We start from the raw sequence: 24,038 nt of genomic DNA, 5'->3' as shown, positions 1-24,038 counted from the left end.
GTCCCTCACACTAAAGTCCACTGGGAAGAATTTATTACAGCCAAAAAGATCTAGACTGACATCAGTTTCCCAGAGGGCCTTTTCCACTGCTGCTCCAAAGCTATGGAACAACCTGCCGGAGGAGATCCGCCATATTTCCACTCTGACAGCTTTTAAGAAAGCACTCAAGACGCATCTCTTCCAGCAAGCCTTTCCCAACTTGGGCCCTGAACAAATGGGCTCCCAAGTACATACTCCATACTTACTATGGTTGCCTGGGGGCATCTCTTTTAGACGCCCGCAACCCTAGTATGTACGGAGTACATACAAAATGGCGGTGCCCTGTTCACATGGGCGCCGCCATTTTGACATAACAGATGCCTAGCGTCCGCACGTCGTGGCACCCAGATGATGTCGCGAGTGCGCCAATGGCGCACTGCAGCATCACTTGTGCGCAGCAAAAAGAAGCTGCTTTTTGCAGCTTCTTTTTCCGCTGCCGGGAAGCCTCGCTGTTTGGAGGCTGACGCTTCCCACCGGCAGAAATGGAGGTGGTGGCAGACTGCCCTTTTTGGGTGGTCTGTACACCGCCTTTGTTACCCCTCCCTAGATATTGAGATATGGATATAGAGATCTGCGTATGAACTTGACATGAACATGATCACAACCACGAAAATGCCTCATTTTCCTATTTTCCTTCAGATTTTAATTCAATGTTTTTATTGTTCTACTGTTTTTATATTATGATTGTTTAATCTTGTTTTAGCATTGGGATCGGGAGGGTGGGCATAGGGATTAATTTTTATTTTATTTTATTGTAACCTTGATGCATTTTACTGTTGTAATCCTCCCGGATTCTCTGTGATAGTGCGGGATAGAAGTAAATCTTTTATTATTTATTACTTATCAGAAGATTTTGATACCAGCACTTACCATGGGGTAAGTGCTAGTAAATTGCCTCTAAAACATTGATGATATGTGTGTGTGTGAAAGCCTAGCATGCTTCCTCAACATCAGGGAATCGTCAGCTCCTCCTAGCATCACTGAATGTTTGGGGAGAGGCAATTTGTGTTCAGAGGAAATTCCCTCTCCCCGAACAATTCAGGGATGCAAGAGGGGAGCCAACGATTCCCTGACATTGAGGAAGCGGGCCAGGCTTTCACACACGCATGCTTCTTTAACGTTTCAGCAAGGATTTACCAGAGCTTATGTGCTGGTATAGAAATCTTCTTAGTCGACCTCTCCATCTTTACAACTATGGGAAAAATGTGATATACAGTGGTACCCTGGGATACGAATGCGCCGCGTTACGAAATTTCCGGGATACGAAAAAGCTCCATTGAAAAAAACTGTTCCGGGATACGAAGGTTTTTTCGGGTTACGAAATTTTTTTCGGCGCGAAATTCAAACGCGACCGCTAGCCGCGCTTTGGAAAAGCCTTTTTCGGCTTGCGAAATGCATCGGGTTACGAACGCCGCGGCGGAACGAATTAATTTCGTAACCCGAGGCACCACTGTATGCTTGTTGGAGAGGTTGATGCTTGTTTAGCCTTTTTTAAATGAGTCCCTCCCCACTTGAAACCCTGCCAACGTCTTGTTGGAACACCATAACACCATGTGATACTGATGCATATTGGTTCATGCCAGTGAAAAAGTGGGGATAAAAGAAAAAGAAAGAAAGAATCAGGCTGTTTGATTTGAAGATGTAAATGCAAAGCCAAGTCTGACGCCTGGATTCAATTTTCAGAGAGACTTTCTCATTATAAAAATGCAAAGAAAGAATCTTCTGCTATCATATCAGTCTATTGACTAGGGAGAATAGGGCCCTGTCTGTCAAGAAAAGATAGCCTGTGCTGAAAGATACACATGGCAAGATAGGCTAGCTTTCCATCAAGGGAGCTATTTTCTATGTGCTAGATTTATTCCTACATAACCTCGCTGTAACTTCTGCAGCACTTTATATACTGTTCACAGAAACTTATCTTGTTTAAAAGTCTTCCTCTTTGATAAACTTGGATTTGTGCATTGGATTTAACTTCAGATCAAACCAGAAGCTCAGCTGATTGAGAGTTTGTGGTGTTTATCAATGAGCACTGGCATAGGGCAGTGCATGGCATATGCGATTGCAACAATCTATTTGGTTTGAATTCATCCCCTCTCCCCAAAATAGTTGATCTTACAGTATGATATGGTACTTTGGCAGCATTCTAGTCTTTACCCCTTCGACAGAAAAAAGCAAAACGACAACAACAGAAACCATATCCACAGCTGCCATGTCCCATATATCAGACAACATTCATGTTATATTATGTAGGGCCTTTCAGAATTATTCACTTCTCCCTTTGATTTTTCCACATTTTGTTGTGTTACAGGTTGCAACTGAAATAGATTTAAATGGCATTGTTACTACTTTAATATCTTGCTTGAATTAAACCAGCAGCTGTGATGTTGTGAAGACACCAAATAGTTTTTATTGTGGCACATAAACTACAGAACTAGAAACAAACTAGTACTGTACTTGTTGGTTGCATAAGTATTCACCCTCTTTGCTGTAAAAAGAACTAAATTAGCTTTGGTACACCCAAACCCATTGCCTCCAAGAGTTGAATGGAGTGCATCTGTGAGCAATCCCAGTGTCACATGATCTCAGATTAAATACCTGTGCGGCAGCCAAAAGGGCATGCTCGGTGTTCTCCTTTGTTGTGGTAGTGATCTCCTTGTGAGAAGGCACCCCCACAGTAGCAAATTCAGGAGAGAGGCACTTGGCCTTCATCAAGACAGTGTAGGTCTCCATATGAGGAGGCTTCTGCCACTGTGGCAAAGCCAGGAGAAGGCATTTGGCCCTTTCCTTTGCAATGGTGGCAGAGGTCTCCTTGTGGGTAGGACTCCATTGCTATGGTGAATCTGGGAGGGGTGCCGTGGGAGAAAGGCCCAACCAGGTGTTGCTTGTCTCCTGGGCTGTTACCTGGTGAGGGCCACACACCCCTAGTAACACCAGTGCTAGAGAGCATATCTAAGCAAACAGAATCATGAAGACCAGATCAAGTCTGGGATAAAATTTGGCAGAAACGCCAATTCAGGCTGGTTTATTTTTTTCACACACACACACACACAATAAACAAGCATGAATTGGCGCTTCTGCTGGCGCATGCATGCACGCACGCACGCACGCACGCACATATTAAGCCAGCCTGAATGATTATATACAGCCTGAATTATTATATTATTATACATATATCACACATACACTAAACCAGCCTGAATTATATCCCAAACTATGAACACCTCCCATGCTACTAAATCTGTGATTATCAAATGGTAGGAATATGATTCAGCTATGACTCTGGACCTAGAAGGCTTTCCCTCGAAATAGTGACTGAGGCCAGTGGTAACTCTGAAGGATCTGAAGAAAGTCACAGCTGAGATGGGGGAAAACCTCCATGGTCCATAGTACATTGTTCATCTGGACTCACCACAAAGCTGGGCTTTATGGAAGACTGGCAAGAAGAAAGCCATTGATAAAACAAGCCCATATCAAGGGCAAGTCACATACTCTCAGCCTCAGAGGAAGGCAATGGCAAACCTCCTCCGAACAAATCTTGCCAAGAAAACTCCTATGATAGGTTTGCTTTAGGGTTGCCATGAGTAAAAACTGACTAGAAGGAACAGAGTAACAATAAACTGGCATAGATGCAATGACTCCCATAGTTCAACAACAGAGGTGAAATGGGCACCAAAGCCTTATGCTTGAACCTGGTGCAACTGCCAATTAGCTACCCTACAGCCATGTCCAAAGTGACACCCCCTGAGAAAGGGCAATCACTTGTGCAATGATTTTCTTTTTATGCTAGCACAGTACCCCAACAGTATTCTGGTCTTGTGTTAAGAGGTGGGAGTTCTGGCACTGGAGGTTTTGAAAAGTCCCAAGCCATCCTGTGTTCATGGCAGCAGGAAGGAAAGGAAGGATGATCTTATTTTCCTCTTTGGGATGTTTCTGTTTTTGTTGTTGTTGTTTTGCCAGGGGGAACCAGCTGTAGATTTGGCATAAATGTCCATCCATGGCAAGTACATGTCTGGGAAATATAAGAACTTTGGTTCATGGAGCTCCAAAGCTTTTCACATTCTACCCATGACACAATCCCATCTGCCTCACTTTTGCCTCTACCGCTGCTGGAGTTGTGTGTTTTTGCCTTTAAATTAGAGATGTTACTTGTCTTCACATGCAAGGATAAATAATTATAGTAGGTTTCTCCTATCGTGGAGAAAACAAATATCCCTCTCCAATATTCTGCCTGTGTTCAAACATTCTGAAGTATTGTGGAGGAGTTATAATTCTGCTACACTTTGGGACATTCAAATGCCAGGGGGGAATGGCAAAAATTCTTCCCAACAGGTCTTCCAGTTGATGGGATACTTGATTTTCAACTGGAAAATAAATAATTATAAATATTCTTTCCATCCTTTCTTTAAGTCATGCCAAGTTTGGCTGTCTACTCTCCAAATAAGAATTGACTTCTCTGCCATGGGCTGAGGGGGTCTTCTCCATCCAAGGACTGTAAGATTACAGTTGTAGGAGACTGATACTTTACTCTTTCAGTGCATTAGTATTGTTCAGGACAACTTGTAAGTTAACCCAACAAGGCAGAAGAGAAATGTAGTTCGGACTGAGCTGGGGTGAGGCATGTAACAAATTCTTTGTAGACTACAAAGCCCAAAATCCCTAGCCAGTGTCGGTGACAGTGAATAGATTCTGGAATTTCACTTTGCCTCCAAAAACTTTACCAAACTCCACAGAAATGGTACCCGAGGAACAGTTCTGTGGGTACGGAAAGCTGGCTTTCTAGACTAATAGGTCCAAATTAAAGCTTTTCCTTTACATAAAACAGACACTCTGTGTTCGCCACTACTTTGCATACCACATTTTATTGGCACTATGAAATGTTTATTAAATTAGTTGTTGTGAGCGGGTGACTCACTCAATTTTTTATGCATAGGATGATTACTACTTACAGTACTGCTACTTGAATTAAACTTTCTAGTTTTATTTAGACTTTTAAAGCCTTACTATGAATTGCTGGGACCAAAATATACACTATCCCCATAAAAATAAAATAGAAAATCTTTAAGGAGCTACAATCCAGAAAATGTGTGCTTGCATCATGGCTCATAAATGTAGCCACAGATAATTGTAAACGTATGTTAAGTTACTTCTAAATGTATATATTGGGGAAATTTATTATGCCATATATCTAGTGGAAGTCACTGAACATTCATATCTTGAATTAAAAAACAAACAAACTAACTCTAGTGCTTCTCCAATAAACAAACATATAGGTGTGTTTATTAGAGTGCACATAAGGATTGTAATGAATTACTTGAATTCATGTACAATATTTGCATTGAACAGATTAAAAAATTAAGTTCATTTGGTCAGAATATAATACCTTATACCAATATAGGCATACTTCAGTCTAAAAAGCCTCTGGCAAACAAGTTCCTTTTTATAATCTTCTTATGCCCAACCAACCCCTTTTTCTTCATCATCCTCTGTCTAGCTGTAAAATTGTTAGCAGCATTGGCATGGGGAGACTGATGAAAGCGGACTAGAGAAAAGCAGACTTTCATGCTTCTTTTTTGTGATGTTTGAACATATCTCTATTCTTACAATGTTATTCTTCCTCTTGCACACAGTTTTCTGTTAAAGAAGTAATGCCCAAGAACATATCCACTGTTTCCTAATTAGTTACCACAGTGATTATATACTTATTTGTGAAATCCAAGGAATATCTCTGAAGTTCTGCAGACTTGTTTGATATGTGGTTTGTCCTCACAACAATCTTTCTGAGTGGATTACTTGCATTGCTGTTTCACAGATGGCAATAACTAGTTTTACTTTTCAGAAGTGTATTTGCTGAAACTGAATGGAAGAAGAATCTGCAAAACAAATGTTACTGGTGTAAAACTAACAAGGATCACAAATATTGTACTTCCTCCTTCACCCCCAACTCATTCTTGTGTCCCACTTCGTTCCTTTCTGTCATCATGAATGTCATTCCCCTGTCCCCAGCAGCCAAACTTACACAACAGAATAGGGATTTTTTTTTTATTTTGGATAAAAAATTCTGGTGTCTCCCAGTCTGCATATCCACTGTGAAATTCTGGAAGTTGTAGTGCAAAAATAACTTCTCCAAGCTCTGCCCTCCTCTTTCCCTCCCTTTTATTGTTAGGGTTGAACAGCGAGTTTGACTTAATATCATAGTAAACACCTAGTGTTTTATGAAGGATAGATCATTGGAAGATTTTTCTGAGTTCTTCATTTGGAAAATTGGTAATGGCAGACATGCTGCCCTTGGACACATGTGGTCTACATCTATCAATATCGTCATGTATTGTGTAGTCTAGAGACAAATGAATCATGAATCATGATCATACTTTTAAGAACTAGGCACTCAAAGGACTAGGCTGGATGAATAAAGATGCCAATTTTCCTTCCTTGCATATTCACTTAAAGCGGGGGGGGGGGGGGGGGGGACAGAGACCAAGCTCTTTCCATCACTCTTAATAAAATGTCATTGAGGCAGAAATTATAGAGTTTGGAGAGTTCTTATAAATCCCCACCCAAACAAAACCAAAATCTATTCCCCCATCTGAATGTGATCCAATGTGATGCTAAATTCAATGTTAGGATTTTCATTTGGCCCTGCAAGCTGCAGGGTTTGGATTTTGTTGATTCTGCCAAGTGGTTATTAAAGAATGGAACCTAATAAAATCTCCATCCCCATTGACAGATTAGTCCAGGAGATGGCAATTAGACCCTAAATCTAATGTGACATTCATGGTGCCGACACCTCAATTGCTTCTGTAGTTCTCTTGGGTGGTAGAAACTTGCTGCAGGGAGTATCCTAGCACTTCAGATCAGGATCTTTGGGCTTTAAGGTGGAGGGGGGAATAGAAGGAGCGAGTGTTGCTCCTGTCCAGTGCATGAATGCATGGGATGCTGTCACAGATCAGCTCATACCAAAATCTACCAAGACAGAATTCCTTAGGTAGCCTAGATATAATCTCATGAGTTCCATAGTAGGCTCTCATCTAAACAACGAGGCTCTATGAGAAATGACTGAGTACCTAAGAATCAATACAGCAACCCCTCTGATACTAAGCAGCTCTGAATATTATATTGCTTGGATAGGAAATCACATGGGCCTCCTATATACTTCTCCAAAAATGGATTCCATATTTTTTAAAAAAAGGGTGAAATAAATGTAGTAATAACTGGAAGCAACAAACTGGTGGCCACAGCAGGGGGGATTTTGTGTAGCAGTCTAGGAACAGTAAGCAACTTTGACACAGCAGGATAAACTTGGCTGGATATATACATCGAAATTTGAATAATGCACCTCTGTGATCACCTTCCACTTGTGGAAAGGATTCCAATAACAGTATTGTTTTACAGGTAATTCTATATGGATGGCATCTTCCATCAGTACAATGCTTAATTGTGGTTAAATTTTACCTTAAAGGGAAGTGTGAGACAGATTAAATTTTGCTACTGTAATTTCCTACAGCAGTCAACCAGCCAGCCAGTCTCTCGCTCTTTCTCTGCTCCCCTCTCTCCCTCCCTTTCCCCTCCCTCTCCCCCCCTGCAGTACTGATTATACCAGAACCAGCTCATTTTAAAGGATCTGATGAAATCACAGTTTGAAGTGGGATGGCTGCAGGGGAGCTTGAAGGAGACTAGACTAGATTTTGTTAGGTGAATTGCTTATTTTTCACAGCAGTTTAAGGAACCAGGAGGAGAGAAACAATGATTCATAGTGGCGAAAGACCTTTAGATACTGTGGGTTGGGTGTGGGAATCACATTTTACTATAAGAGAAGGTCAAGTTAAGAAATCCTTTGAAAGCTCTACTAGCATTTTCTCTTCAGAAGCTGTGCTTGAAAAAGCAAATAAAATGGATGGGACCATTTCAGTTCTTTTCCAAGAAAGATTATTTTGTGCTTACAGTATCAGATGTAGAACAGCAAGAGAGAAGAAAAGTGATGCCTTCTCTAGATCAGGCATGTTGTTAAACTACAACTTCCATCAGCCTTCACTACTGTCTATGCTGGGTGGTGCTGTTGGGTGCCAAAGCCCAAGAATATCAGGAGGGCCACACATCTCCCATCATTGTATTAAACAATATACATGCAGTCTATACATGAAGTGCAGGGACTGTTTGTGCATTGTCAAAAGTGGTTGGGTTGTGAGCAGAAATTATCCTAAGGTACAGTGTCAAGGTGTTGAAGCATGAAGCAAGATTCCTATCCAAGAGCAAGAGAGACATTCATCAGGCAAGCAGTCAGGCAAGCACAGAAGGGTGGGAATAGGACTCCATGGCTGGTGCTTGGTTAAAAGCCAGTGGGTGATGGAAGCCCTAATACCAGTAAGGTGGTGATTCTACTGTAGGCTGTAATGTAAATTTTAACAGTGATACCCATGTTACTGAACCCTGTCCCCCAAATACTCTCAGCACTCAGATAGCTGCTTTAAAATTTACACCAGAACCCTAAGTGGATATACCATTCTGCTGTATCTTGGGATCCACCAGCCTCCACTGCTAAAGAGAAAGATTAAAAAAAAAAAAAAGCAGGGTATTTGGAAGAAAAGGTGCAAATTAGATAGGACTGTGCAGCCATAACCCTGCTTTTAAACTGACCGTCTCTTAGAAACAACTAAAGAAATGGTAATGGTCAGTCATATTCAGGTGTTTGGTGATACAGCTTAAATAGTAATGCAATGATGAGAAGACAATAATGTCGGTGGCCATATACACTTATTACTTTTGCTCTTGTCCCAAGCGACTTGATCAGATTCATGGAAAATTCAGGCCACTTGAATTCAATCAGAAGAATGCCAACAATCCCACACTTTCTAACCAGTACTCATTCCTCCCAGATCCTTGCAAGAAGATGGACTGAGATGTAAGTACTCAATTACAGTTCTTTTTCAATACCGCATTCCAAACAAACAACAACTTTTGTTTTAGTATAAGGAGAAGATTGTGTAAATAGGGAAATAAAATTCTTTTAGGATGATCTCACATCCCAGATACCACAATACAAGGAGATTAATTAATTGATTTACTTCTAGAGCAGCAAAATATCTTGGTCTGATCCTATAAAATCCTGCACATCAAATGTCCATAGTGAGATAATGACAATGCCTTTTACAATGACACCTTCAACAGATTTAAAAAAAAACAAAAAAAACATCACTTTTAACCAGCTATAGTCTCCTCTTTCAAATGAAACCTTGAACTGCCTGGTTAATGCTTTAAACATTTCCTAGACTCAGCAGACAGTTAGCAAACCTGTTGTTTTATATCAGTTCTGCAGTACACTGACTGCTATCTTTCTAGCTAGAGGTAGCCAAATTGTACATCTGCAACTGTTGCTAGATAGCAACTTTTTTGACATCCATCACAACTGGTTGAGCAGGTTAGACCTGATGGGAGTTGCTGTCCACCTTACTCTAGCCCTCTTTTGGATCATAACTCCATGTATAGAAATACAACTTGGGAAAAAAACAGGCTCACATTGTGCATGTGCTGGAAGCATATCTAACCATGTTGAATACTTAGATTATTAATTTTGGCTGAATTACTTTTTAAGTAGGGTGCATCTCACAAATACTGTATTCTACAGATGTTTGGTGCACTTTCTCTACTAATCTATGTGCCCAACCATATGGACACTTAGGGGCCATGTAGACTGGCCATTAGGCCAGCCTGGGGGTGGTGTCAGGACCCGGTGCCCTATAGACACGTGCCGGTGGCTATGGTGCCCTTTCCAGAGCACAAAAAGGAGCTGTCTTAATGGAAAGGCCAGATTGGAGCCATGGCGTGTGGATGCCACAGCCCCAATCTGGCGGCACAGCCTGTTAGTCATCAGAAGATGCAGTGGTGTGGATGACACAGTCTGCACAACCTTCCCTCCCAGATCTTGGAAATGTTACATGGATAGTTACCTGGGGGATTCTGTTTTTTTTTTTAATTTCTTTGCATAAAATCACCTTACAAACCATCCCAACATTTATACAACATTGCAGTAGCACCTTTCATAGGATTTCTTGGCAAAAAATTAGCTACTTTAAAAAAAGGTAATTTTCTATATTTTCTTGTTTATGTCACTAGCTAGAGTCCTTGAGGATGTTCTGGGAAGAAGTAATTTAGGGTACATTCCTAAATTGATCTTAGTTCTGATAGACACACATAGGATGATACTGCTAGGGGTTTTCAAACAAACCATCTTCTAATTATATCAGATTGGGGCTGTGCAACCCCGCCATAAAGGCCAACCTGGGGGCAGAGTCAGGGCATGACATCCACATGATGCATGCCCTGACTGTGCCCCCATGGTGGTGTGACATTGCGCACCGTTCCACATGGCGCATGGTATCACAGCACTCCTCTGGCGCTGCATCCACACGATGCAGTGCCAAAGGAGTGCCTTAAAACTGCAGTGCTGTGGCTATCATGCCCTTCAAGGGCACAAAAGCTTTTTGTGGCTCCTTTTTGTGCCCTGGAAAGGCCAGATCTGGGCTGCAGTGTGTGGTTGACGTAGCCCCAATTCAGCACACCTGAAGGCGGCTGTAAGCCGCCCCTTAGAGGCGGTCTGCACAGCCTCATTGTTTCTCATTTTGATTGCTGTGGTTAAACCTTAGGAATCTTCTCCACTTAAGAGTTTATCCAAACCTTTTAGAAGAATATTTTTCATACTCACTGCAAAATAGTGATCCTAGTGTGTATAAGTCTATTTTTGCATTAGTCTGGCATGATGAGAATGGTATCTAATGTGGTAATTTATACATTTCCTGTGCATCAAGGAAAATTAAGCAACATTGTGTCCATGCTGTTTCCATTAATAAAATTGTTTGCATATTTTTTATTATGAAAGCCGGTGGCAAAATAATTTTCATTGCATTTTTTTCTTGATTTATACAAAGGACGATGAACCTCTGGCCCTCCAAATATATCACATCTTTCACTAGCTTTAACATAATGGGAGCAGCTTTTCGAACCTATATTTCTAGTCAGAACTGGTGAAAAGAAGACACTAGTAAACATGTGGTGGTTTTTTTTCCTAACAAGGTTGAATCTAATATTCTTTTAAACATAGGAGGGCAGGTAATTTTTTAAAAAATAGACTTACATTGGTCAGAGAATAAGAAAATAACCAATGTTATCTGTTGTATCATATGGCATGTACAGGATCTGAGAAAAGTAGACGATAGGTACCAGAAAAATAATGGTCTACAACAGCTAACATTCATAAACATTTCGAACAAGGCATGTAGTGCCTTGTTCATTTGCTGATCCTAATAATAGAAAAGCTTCCACCTGTGGAATACAGAGGGAGAAGTTCCTGTATTGTCCTTATAGCCTCCATGTGTCCAGAGGAGATTATGGGGAAATGGTGGCGGGGCTTTAAGGGTAGAGCAGAATACCTTGTGGTATGTGCAGAAACAACATTTCCATCCAATAGAAATTCTCAGTTTGAGTTGACTAAAGTGGCAGAGGGAACCTGAATAACTTTGATATTCATAGTATGACATTCAAATATATATACCATATTGACATTCATAACTGACATGAAGTTATGGTGCTCATCATGGACAAATCATTTTGTCTGATATATGGTACAAAGATGGTATGCAGATATTTTAATTCAGAAAAAGAAAAATGTATAATACTGTGGAAAGAAGCCTTATGGCATCTTTCTCAGACTTGTACAGTGGGAACAAGGGAGAGGCCCTTCTTGGTGATTGGAACTTCTCTAGGAATGTAAGGATAGCTTCCTTATGCTGGCAAGTACTCCTTATGCTAGCAAGTCAAAATTTTCCAGTTCTATCAAGCTTTTAGAAACAGAATATGGTTACCTTTTAATAGTGTGTTGCTGTTTTGTTGAATTTTTTATTGTCTTGAAATAATTTTAAATTATAATTATAATTATAATTCTGTGTGTAATTTTTAAAACAGTTAACCTGTGGAGTTGAAAACCATTTAAAATTAATTTGATGACAATTCCAAAAAAATAAATAAAACAATACTGCACACCATTACATGTTCATACAGATAAACTGATATTTTGTATGGTTTTCAATTTGTACTAGTTTAAATAATTTGAAAGCTGTCCTGAGTCCCATTATTGGCAAAAAGGTGGGATATAAATGAACAAAATAAAAATAAATAATAATATTGATGAATTCTAGGAAGGATAAACTCAGTAACCATTAGTCACATGGGGCTTTCTATAGCACAGTGAATTCAACTTTCCTATTCTACATCATAGATTTGTTAGCATAATGAAAAACAGCCATTTGTCACAAAAACCCAATCTTTGAATTTTTGGCCCTCTGTGAGAGTCCCGAGTCAAGAATTAAACAATGTACAATGGAGTGGGGTGGGGAACAGATTCTCTTGCATAATATGCAGTGATCTCAGAAGCAGCAGGTTGCTTGGATGACTGAGTAAAGTATTACACTTTTTCTTTTAAGTGGCACCTGCTGCAAAGAAACCACAAGAAGGTTGCTGAAAGAAGAAAGATGAAATAGCGTATAGTAGCTGATCAAAGATTCTTGATCAGTGAAGAGAAGAGGTGGGCTCAATAGCTCAGTGGTAAAGCCTAGGCTTTGCTTACAGAAGATCCCAGGCTGAATGCTCCTTGCTAGTTAAAGCCTTTCTGGAAGTTGTGCAGGTAAAGAAATCTGCTTAGGAGACTGGAGAACTGCCACCAGCTGCAAGATGCACCAGGGATTTGACTCAGTACATGAGATGCATAGCTAAATGAGAAAATAAAATAAATGAGGATGCACTGGGAAGCCATTGAAATCCACAAACACCTGGACAATTTCAACAGGAAAGAGGAAACCCTTAAAGTAAACAAGGTTTGGCTACCACTCCTGAAAAATAGCAAGAGGAAGACTCAACAAATGCAAATGAGAAATCTCCCAGGGTCAGGGGTTTCCCAGCAGACAATGATCACAAATCAAGCAGACCCTAATCTTCCTTTGCATACCCTCCCACCCTGAGGCCTGCCATTAGCAACAGAACAATACACATGCAAATCACTCCTGCCTTTCCAGGTCACACAATATATATACCCAACTCCTTTTCAGGCAAGCATTCTCTGAAGATGCCAGCCACAGATGCTGGCGAAACGTCAGGAAGAAACTCTTCTAGAACATGGCCACATAGCCCGAAAAACCCACAAAAAACTACAGAAAATAAATTGTTTTCTTTCTTCATGTAAATTCTGTGTTTCATGCTATAAAATCTTCATTTTAATGAATTTACTTTTCTTAAGCCATGCACACTTCATACTTCTAGTACATAACAGAAGTGGGGAACCTATGGCCTGCCAGATGTTGCTGGACTCCAGTTCTTATTATCTCCAGTGACTGGTCTGATGGGAATCAGAGGCAAGCAACATTCGGGGGATTGCAGGCTTTCCACTGCTGCTGTAAAGCACCCTGCTTTACTGCAATTTCCCAAATCCACCAGTGAGCATAAGACTGGAAAAAGAAGGAACATTTCCAAAGCTAAGCACCACAAGAGTTCTAATTCAGAACTCAAGAGTTTGGAAAATATTGTTAAATTGTCAAACCCTGTGGTCTTGCAGGTACAGAGGAAACAAATGGTCCAGAAATGTCTAGCTTGGCTTCTCTTTGCTTTACACAGATATCTGGTACATGATGTGAGTGTGATTTAATCAAGTAAGGTCTGATGGGGCCAGTTCAGTGCACAATCCATTACTAACCTGGTTTGCAAGTGATAAACTACAATGGAAGAGTTCCCTAAGCAATGTCTTCAGGAGTCCCAGATGATTCCATCTATTTCACAGCACTGCAATACAGCTTTTCACATTTTTTTCCCACAAAGGAAGAGCCGACTTATAGTACTGAGTCAGAAATATTTCAGATTAGAACTAACATGCAGCAGAAGAAGGCCAAATGGTAACTAAAAGATTTCGCATTATGAATGAGGCTGAGCCCAATCCAGCAACTATTTTACAGATGAAGAGTTCCACTGGTATCAATGTATGGGCAATATGCCACTACTAAGAACCACTAATGGGACCCTTTAGGATCCTAATTTAATAGCAAACTAAGGAATGTTTGCAAATATTTCCCAAGTCTAGTGTTAAGATTCAAGAGAATACTTAATTATGAATCTTAACCATTCTCAGGGCTGTTTCAGAGTCCTTTGGAAAGGATTTCGGAATCAATTTGAATAAACACCTGGAAAACAGCAAAGTCATCCATTGAGGATTCCTCAGTAGGAGTTCATTCGTTCTTTCTTTCTTTGTTTTCTTCCTGCCCCCTTTTTCATTTCACATTTTGACCTCTGTTTTGGTGAATTTCTTAGGCTGCATCTACACTGCAGAATTAATGCAGTTTGACACCATTTTAACAGCCATGGTTAAATGCAATGGAATTCTGGGATTTGTAGTTTTGTAAGATATTTTACTTTCTCTGTCAGAGAGCTCCAGTGCCATGACAAGCTATACATTCCAGGATTCTACAGGATGGGTTCATGACATTTAAAACAGTGTCAAACTGCATTAATTCTTCAGTGTGGCAGAATCCCCAGAGAGATGTTTCTGGTGACTGAAGAAGTTCACCAAAATGATGCGGGGGAAGGAACAATGGAGAAGAGGCTATAGTGTTTGGGGACCTGACTATGATGTCTGAGGATGATGAGTGTTATAACTGCTATGCACACCTGCTTTCTGACACATTCTGAAGGGATTGGAGGCAGGCAGCTAATGGCAGGCAGATGGAACAGTGCAGAGCTCTGGCTGCAAGTTCTGGTGGCAAGATAGCCATGAGGTCATGCAAACCTCTTCCTAATTTTTCAATGTTTAGCAAGCTACAAACTTCGATCCACCCTTTTATATGAAGACAAGTGGGAAGTTGTGAAGAGCTGCAAATCACAGACACAATGGAGTTTGACTGCCTATCTGTTTCAGCCTCTCTCTCAACTGAAAAGGTCACCTGGACTGCATCTGCACTGCAGAAATAATCTAGTTCGATACACTTTACCTGCCATGGTTCAATGCTAAGGAAATCTGGGAACTGTAGTTTGTTGTGGCACCAGAGCACTCTGACAGAGAAGGCTAAATATCTCAGAAAACTACAGATCCCAGAATTCCATAGCATGGAGCCATGGCAGTTAAAGTGATGTCAACCAAGATTATTTTCTGCAGTGCAGATGTAGCATTGGTGAATGTTGGGGAGGCCCAGAATGACTCCTATCATCCCTAGATCCTCCCAGGGCTAACACACCAGAAACTACTGGTCTGGCTAAAAACAATGGTGGCATTGTCCAGAACACAAGCTGTGTGTTAAATTACACGCTATGTTAGGTTTGGAGCATAAAGCTAAAGATTTACCTCTTTTTCATTAAAAATTAAGCACCTGGGGCCAAACAAGAATCAAGAGCCCTATATATAAAGGGGAACTTAAAACTTTCTCCCATGCTGTGCATGTTTTAATGTTGAACAGCTAATTTGTTACATTATATTTTATGCTGCTTGCCACTTTCCCATTATGCTCTATTTCATTTTTCAGTGGGGAAAAATTTAGGATAGATAACTGCATAAAACTTGAAAAATTCATGTCAAGTGCCTCTAAAATCTCTTTTAAAGGTAAGATTTTGAAAGCCACTAGAAACTATTACTCCTTGCACAGGTTGTCTGCATTCATTATGTTATTTTTGTAGAATGACTTTATTGCAGTCTTTTTACTACTGCCATCCTGCATATGAAAATGTAAAGGGTGGGTTAAAAAAAGAAAACACCTTTGGCCACTTTTTCTCTCTTTTAATTGCATGAGGAGGGATGAATTTATTGGGGAAATAGTGGCAGAATTAACTGTGGAAGATGAGAAACCATTTGATTATATCTTGGACATTTAAAATAATATGGTTGTTGTTGTTGTTCTGTGTTAACTTGTAAGGACTCTAAGGCAAACCCAACACAGGGTTTTCTTGGCAAGATTTGTTCAGAGGAGAACTACTGTGGAATAGTGGTTTGAGCATTGGACTACCACTGTGGAGACCAGGGTTCAAATCCCTGCTCAGCCATGGAAAGTAGGGCAGGTCACACTTAATCCAAACTCGAGATGTGATTCTTCATGGATTTTATTATGAAAGGAGAAAACAATTAATTTTAGCAACTGTTTTCTGCTGAAAGTCTATGAAAACTGCAGTTTTTGAAGACTATTCATAATTTCGGATTTATACTGTGCAAACTTCACATTTTTAAATTTTTGACTTGATTTTTTAAAAAAAATCTATTATTTTGCAGAGAAATTAGCATTTTCTTTGCAGAAAACAGCATTGCAAGAAATAGCAAACAATTCTTTCACCTGTGAAGATAATGCTATAGTTTAGGACGTATTCTGTGCAAAATTTGCCACATAGGCTCTCAGTTCTGGGAGAAAAGTGGGATACAAATAACAACAACAACAAAGTTTTTGTATACAGAAAACAGTATTTTTGTGTAGAAAGAAGTTATTATATGATACATAACTCTCTCTCTCTCTCTCGCTATCTCTCTCTCTCTCTCTCTCTCTCTCTATATATATATATATATATACACACACATATATATATATAGCACAGAGATGCTGTTTCCTGTACAAAAAGAGTGCAAATTCTGAACAAATTTATTCCCAAACTGTGAAGATGCTCATCACTGCAGAGTTCTTCTTGTCAGGTATCTTGACACTTGGAAAGCCTATTTTTGACCATTTCCCAAACATTTTTAGTGTTCTTTCTATCTCTAATCCAAAAATCACTGGATTTTTATAGCCATTAAGTAAAGAAAAATATATGAGTCTTATAGGAAGGTGAAGTGAAGGGATGCAGAAAGAAATGCATTACATTTGAAGTGTGACTGGCTGCATCCACATGGCAGATATAATCCAGCCTGACACTGGCTCCATGGAATTGTGGGATTTGTAGTTTTGTGAGCGATTTACCGTTCTCTGGCAGAGAGGTCTGGTGCCACAACAAATTACAAATCCTAAGATTCCATAGGATGGAGCCATGGCAGTTAAAGTGGTGTGAAACTGCATTATTTCTTCATTGTGGCAGCAGCCTCAGCTACATCCTTGTTCTCCACCACAAAATATCAAATTACAGGTAACTAATTTCCATTCTCTGGGGATAAGTGTCCTTCCTCTTTCATACCACCCTAAACTATCTGAGGGGAAAAAATTATAATGGTCTGGTTCCAGTTTCAAGTTGACAACCAAACTTACCAGTTTTGCAAAGTTCTGGTGTCTTGTGGTTAAAGACTATTATTTTCTTTTATATAAATTACAGGTTGACTGTCTCTTATCTGAAATTCTGAAATCTGAAATACTCCAAAATCGTCCACATAGGTTGCTGAGATAATGACACCTGTGCTTTCTGATGGTTCAGTGTACACAAACTTTGTTTCATATGCAAAATTATTTAAAAATATTATGCATTAAATTACCTGCAGGCTATGTTTATGAGGTATATCCGAAACAGAAATGAATTTCATGTTTAGACTTGAGGCCCATCACCAAGATCTCTCATTATGTATTTGCAAATATCCCAACATCCAAATAAATAAATAATGAATAAATAAATCCAAAACACTTATGGTCAGCAACATTTTGGATAAGAGAGACTCACCCTGTATATAAATACAGTCGGTCCTTCTTATACACGGATTTTTTATACATGGATTCAAGCATACACGGTTTGAAAATGTTCAAAAAAAGTATAAATTTCAAATATCAAACCTTGATTTTCCATTTTTTATAAGGGACACCAATTTGCTATGTCATTATATTTAATGGGACTTGAGCATACATGGATTTTGTTTACCACGGGGGATCTTGGAACCAAATCCCAGCGTATAACAAGGGTCCACTGTAGGTTATATATTACGTAAATCATTGCAGATGGGTGAGTCTTGGTCTCTCAAAGGCTGAGCTAGCATAATGCAAGCTCTGGCAGTTTCTATCAAGATGGTAAGGTCACTGGAGATGTCATTTGGAGTTTGGGAATTCAGTGCCACCCATATACTGACCACACTCAGCACCACTTTGCCTTGTCATCAGAATTAGCTGGGGCTGTGGGGGTGCTGGAGCAGTACCTGGATGTTGCAGTGATGGTGTGGTATTTGCATTGGAGCAGCTGGACTATCTGTGCCAATGAGATGACTGACCTCCAAGGTATTCAAGTTATATATTACATGAAAGGAATATTGTGCTCTTGAGTCCCTCTTAGGTCTAATCTGCACTGGAGAAATATTGCTGTTTGACACAGCTTTAACTGCCATGGGTTCCACGCTATGGAATCCTGGGTTTTGAAGTCTGTTGTGGCACCAGAGCTCTCTGACAGAGAAGGCTACATATCTCACAAAACGACAAATCCCTGAATTCCATAGCGTTGAGCCATGGCAGTTAAAGCAGTGTCAAACTGCATTATTTCTGCAATGCAGATTAGACCCTAGTAACCAGGTCCTACTGCTTTCTATTATCTACTACCAGGGATGTTGTTTTTAATGAGATTGAGCTGCTTTGCAGTGTTAATCAGTAAAGATTGCTGAAGAGCCCTGCAATGGTTTATAATTCATGCAGATTCAATTATTTTGGCAATGGTGTAAGCACTCGAGGAATAAATATGCTAAGGCATTCAAAACTCTTTGATGATCCTAAAGTTAATTTGTCTACAATAATACACAGTCTTTTATAAAATTATGTTTTATGAAAATCAGACGACGGCTGGTTGGAGATATCCCGTGTCTGAAATATTTGTTAAACATTCTCTCAAGAGGCTGCTCTGTTTGTTACAGTGGTGCATATAAATTACAGACTGCATTAATATTTTTGTTTCTGCTTGTGTGCAAATTTCTTACTTTCTAAAAATGAATTGTTTTTTTATTCCTTTCTTGGAAGCATCAGCATGAAATAGGTGAAATCAAAGAGAACCAGCTTCAGCTGCTAAGCTCCGGTGGGTTTTGTAATGAACCTGTGTCACCACTGTGTTGCAAGGTAGGCCAGGTAATTACAAGTTTTCTGAGCATCACTTCATTTCTCTTGAGATCTCTTTTCTCTTAAATATTTTCTCTTGATTTAGGGAGGATCTTCTCTGGAGAGTTAACAACTATTTAGAACACTCCCTTCAAGCTCAAGGATGGCTTCCTTTCCTTTTCTTCTCTTAGACAAGATAGAGTAAGCAGAGTAACCCCAAAGAGCCTGAGTGAGTGAGAGGAGAACTTGGACATTGGATTAGGACTCCCGGAGACCAGGGTTTAAATCCCTGCTTAGCCACAGAAACCCACTGGGTGATCTCGGAAGAGCTGTAGGACTTGTCTACATGGATTATTTACTTTGAAATCCCCATGGGTTCACTGAGGGCCTATACAGACGGGCACTTTGTGCCGGCCTGTGGGCGGCGTTAGGACACAGCATCTGCATGCTGGATGCCCTAGCCCTGCCCCTAGGGCACCATTTTGGCATGTACTGGTCTACATGGCGTGCCATTATGACACCCTTCCAGTGCTGCATCCACATGATTTAGCACCAAAGGGGTGTCATAAAGCTGCACCGCTGTGGCTTTGGCACCCCTTGGAGGGTGCAAAAAGGAGCAGCTTTTTGCAGCTCCTTTTTGTGCTCTCCAGAGACCGGATTGGGGCAATGAGGTGAGGAAGCCTTAGTCCCGATCCAGCCAGTAAAGGGGTGGCTCCATGCCAACCATCTATACAGCCCCTGAGCTCTATTTACATGGCCCAGGGCCAAAATCTTGATTTGGCTTTTCTCTCCCTTAACCTGCATTATAACAACTTATCTTTTACACTAGGTTTTCAGCTCTTTGTGCACCAACAGGCAGCTGCTCCCATGGAGTCCTGTAAGCTGCCCGCTGCCGCTGCTTGCGCAAGTCCCTCTGAGGTGAGAATTATGTGTCCAGCATTGATAACATGGCTGCACACCCCATTCTGATGAGGCTCTGACTGACAAATGCAGATTGTGTTGGGAAAGCAGTTGATGTGGAGAGAGTCATTGATTGTGGGAAAGACCATAGGTAATGGGAATAATTTGGGGCCAGAGTATTCTGGTCAGTGAATACAAGCTCATGTTCTTTCAGCCTCGATGGCAAACACCCTCTGAACAAATTTCCAAAGAAAATCCCAAGATAAGTCCAGTTTGGGGTCACCATGAGTCAGAAATGACAAATGACATGAAGACACACAACAACAGTAACAGCAGCAGCAATGAAACAAGTCAGTGCTTCAAAAATGAATAAATATGAAGATGTTTGCTAATCTATGCTAAAATACTCATAATGCTTAGTGAGGTCTCAGTAAGACTTGACAGATGCATCACTGGTAGTCTAAGGCAGGCATAAGCAATCTGATGCCATCTAGATAGTTTTAATCACTGAGTATTACCTGGCTGTGGCTAATGGTCATTTAGAGACTGACACGTTGCCTACTCCTGTTCTAAGGAGATGAGGTTACAAAGAAATACCAGGATCTTAGTCTATTTTATTATCATTCATCATGTTGGAGAGGCATGCGGAATTAGTTGCAACGATACCCACACACAGGCTAGGCTGGTTCAGGCTGATAGAGTCTAAAAACAGCTGGAGACCATAGTTTCCTATCCCTGGTCTACATGACTCAGACTTTACTTGTGAATGCAGCCTGAAGGTATATACTCAGTAGGGCAGAAGGATAAACTTCCCTTCTGCCTATAATTTGTACACAAGACATCTCTCACAAAACATAAATTATGACATCAATATACAAATCACCTATTTTTGCAGGTCATAATGACTTTATCTTGATCTAAATCTTACAAAAGTACATCCATGAATCATTGATGCCTTTAGCACTCAAGAGTAATCAATCCCCTTCTCAATTGCAATATAAATTTCACTACAATCTTCATGCATCCACAAGACTACACTCCAACATTCTGAAGACAGAGTTAAATATTTATCTGTACCATTACTTGCTTTGGAAAAGGAAACAGAAATGATGAGTGTTGTAATGGTAAATGTCGAACTGCAGGAGCTCATCATGACATAGCTATGCCCCCAAGGAAAATCCCTGGCTGCAGCTCTCTCTATGTGTGTGTGTGAATAAGGGAACATTTGGACATATGGGTGTACTGCAATATATACTGACTGTTTTTAAAAGCTTTAAACAGCACTTCAGGGAGTGCAGTCAATCACTTCAAATATAGATGAAGGTCTAATAAAACAGATATATTCAAAAATAGTAGCAACACGGTTAATCTTTCCACCTCCCTTACTGTGTTATCCCAAGATCCCTCCTACCTTCACTCCTCTCCTTTCTGAAATTAAGTTAAGGACTGTCTGAGGCACATAGCCATGAATGCACACCCAGCATGAGAAAACAGTCATATCATATAAGAAGATCTGGGATCATATTTGGGGATTGAGAAGGCTCAGCATGGAGAGGGACACAAGCACATAGCTGAGGAGAGATTGGTCAACATTGGAATGTGCATAATCCCTTCACTGATAAATATGCCTTCAGATGATAAACCTTGTGTTCACAAGTAAACAGAAATCCAAGAATACTTCCCTCTGTTAGTGATAATTCTCTGTCCAGGGACATTTGCATTAATTGTTAACCATTGCCAACTTCCCTTCCCATTTTTCCCACCTGGAAAATCCACTCTAATCCCATATTCTGACCTGGAATAGATTCTGCAATATAAATATGCCTGCTTGGGCATTGTAATTTGGTCTTGTCTGAGGTCTACATCTCACTTGACTCCTTAGCTTGCTGGCCATGCAAAATCCCCAGGCAGCCTGCTGAGCTACTTCCACTTCAAGATTCCCCCTCCACACACACACACACCGACTGGAGCTCCATGTCTGGCACAGGTATAGTATTGCTCTTTGAACCCGCTTAATTCACTGTCTACTACTGCCTTCTATATCATTAGTTCTTGGATGTGTGTATGAGACAGTGTCTTTGCATGGATGGTAGCTAATAAAATTCCCCCATTGAACATTAATTGTTGGTGCCCTCCTGGGCCCCTTGTATTTGGATAACAGCTGCTCTCAATATAAGTATGCTGTAATCAAGGTGACAGTTAGAAACATGCTTATATCCAGAGCAGCAGCACAAGGTGAAAAATGAAAACTCTTGTGACTGTCCTACCTTGCACTCTCTACCCCAGAAAGAAGTGCAGGGAAAGGCAGTGGAAGGGAAGGGAGGGAAAGTGGGCAGCGGTGTGCCAGGCATCAAGGAAAGGTGCTGTTGCTGCCTAGCAGCCCCTTCCGAGTCTGGTAGGCTGCTGGCTGCCTGGGAAAGGGAGGTGATGGTCCAAGGAGAAGAGTCTGTGGCTGCTGCTGCCACCACTACTGTTAGCACCTGCTTTCTTGGCCAGTGGCAGAATCTCATTGACTCTCATGCACTTGTTCATTTCATTTATAATATTTTATTAATTAATATTTTAATAATTATGGTTAATGAATAATAATAATAATAATAATAATAATAATAATAATAATAATAATTTTTATCTCTGTCTTCCCGCTTCTCCCCATGGATCGAAGCGGGATCACAACAAGGTTAAAATCACAAATATTAATAGTTGTTAATATAATTTTTTATAAAGTAGTGGTGGCAGCAGCAGCCACAGACTCTTCTCCTGTCACCATCACCTCCCTTTCCCAGGCAGCCAGCAGCCCACCAGACTCGGAAGGGGCTGCTAGGCAACAACAGCACCTTTCCCTGATGCCTGGCCACGAGGCACTCACTTCTGTGTAATGTACACCATTTTTCTAAGTCATTTCTTAATATAATAGATTTTAGAATGCTGTTCTTACTAACATACAGATTTTTGAGTGCATTTTCCACAGTGGTGTCTGTACTTAAAAAAAATGGTGGACTTCATTGGAAAAATTTAGAGAAGTGCATTTTTTAAAGAAAATGTACCGGTAGGTAAGTTAACGTTAACATGGAAATAGGCCAGTTTCCTCTCAGACCCCAACATGGTCTATAGTTTATGTGAGGACTTAAAACTCCCTTCTCTCGGGAGGTAGGGAGTGTTTGGGAACAATCTGAAGAACGGTGGTTCCCTTCTAACTTTGTGGATTTCTCTGTGAAGGTGACATGGCAGGTGCACCCGACTGACAGAAATGCCAAGCAAGTCTTATGAAGGTGGCATCATGTTACACATTAAGATCATTAAATATATTTCTGTTTTGAGGTATTAAATTACTGTGGCATTTTCTTCTGCCCCAAGTACTTAAAGAACTTGGTATTTAGCAGCCATTATTCACCTTCATTGGCATTAAGGGGGGAACAATTATAAAGCAGTGATTTAATAATTCAAGCTTCATGCTAGTGGCAAGTTTTAACTGCAGAATGCTTCATCATGGAACATATGGTTGAACATAGATTTGGAAGCCTTTGCTCCACATTTGAATATAACTATAAAGTTCAGTTGCTTGCATTTTTCCCAGGCTTAGTTCTTCACCTGTAAATTAAGGAAATGAAATGCTTACAGGGATTCAACTAATTCATGAAGTGTTGTTCCCCTCCTTAAATGTGAACCACGAGCCATGAAGTTCAACTATAAACTCACTAGGTAACTTTCAGTAAACTTATATTTCATCTTTCCTCCAGTGACATCAAGGTGTCATGCTTGGCTTTCTTTCTACCAAATGTATCCTTACCACAGCCTGAGAAGTAGGCCAGGCTGATACCTTGGAGTGAGATGTGAAACTGAGAAATACTGTGGTGATTCTTGAACTGAGATTTGGAAGATAAGAATTCAGGGCTAAACTGGAACCAGAACTTTGATCTTCCAAATCTCAGTCCAACACTTGAACCACAACATCATCTTGCAATTTCAAGCCTCACTAGCTGGCGAAAATTATACCTGCCCACTTTACACAGTAGTTAATGTGGAAAAACCAGAGTAACAATTAAAACAGCTTAGTTTTATTAACTAAGAATGACTAGTTGCACACATGCTTTTTGTTACATTAAAATA

The 24,038-nt window shown here is 40.3% G+C and overlaps 1 protein-coding gene across 2 annotated transcripts in view; it reads right to left on the bottom strand.

Moving 5' to 3' along the window:
- Positions 1–24,038, bottom strand: part of GPC6 (glypican 6) — a 970,469-nt gene that overhangs the window by 203,696 nt on the left and 742,735 nt on the right. The gene's annotated exons all lie outside the window — the stretch shown is intronic.

The sequence above is a fragment of the Sceloporus undulatus genome, chromosome 3 (assembly GCF_019175285.1).
Source record: "Sceloporus undulatus isolate JIND9_A2432 ecotype Alabama chromosome 3, SceUnd_v1.1, whole genome shotgun sequence".
Taxonomy (NCBI): domain Eukaryota; kingdom Metazoa; phylum Chordata; class Lepidosauria; order Squamata; family Phrynosomatidae; genus Sceloporus; species Sceloporus undulatus.
Note: the sequence above shows the minus strand (reverse complement) of the source record. Positions and strands in the feature narration are given on the sequence as shown.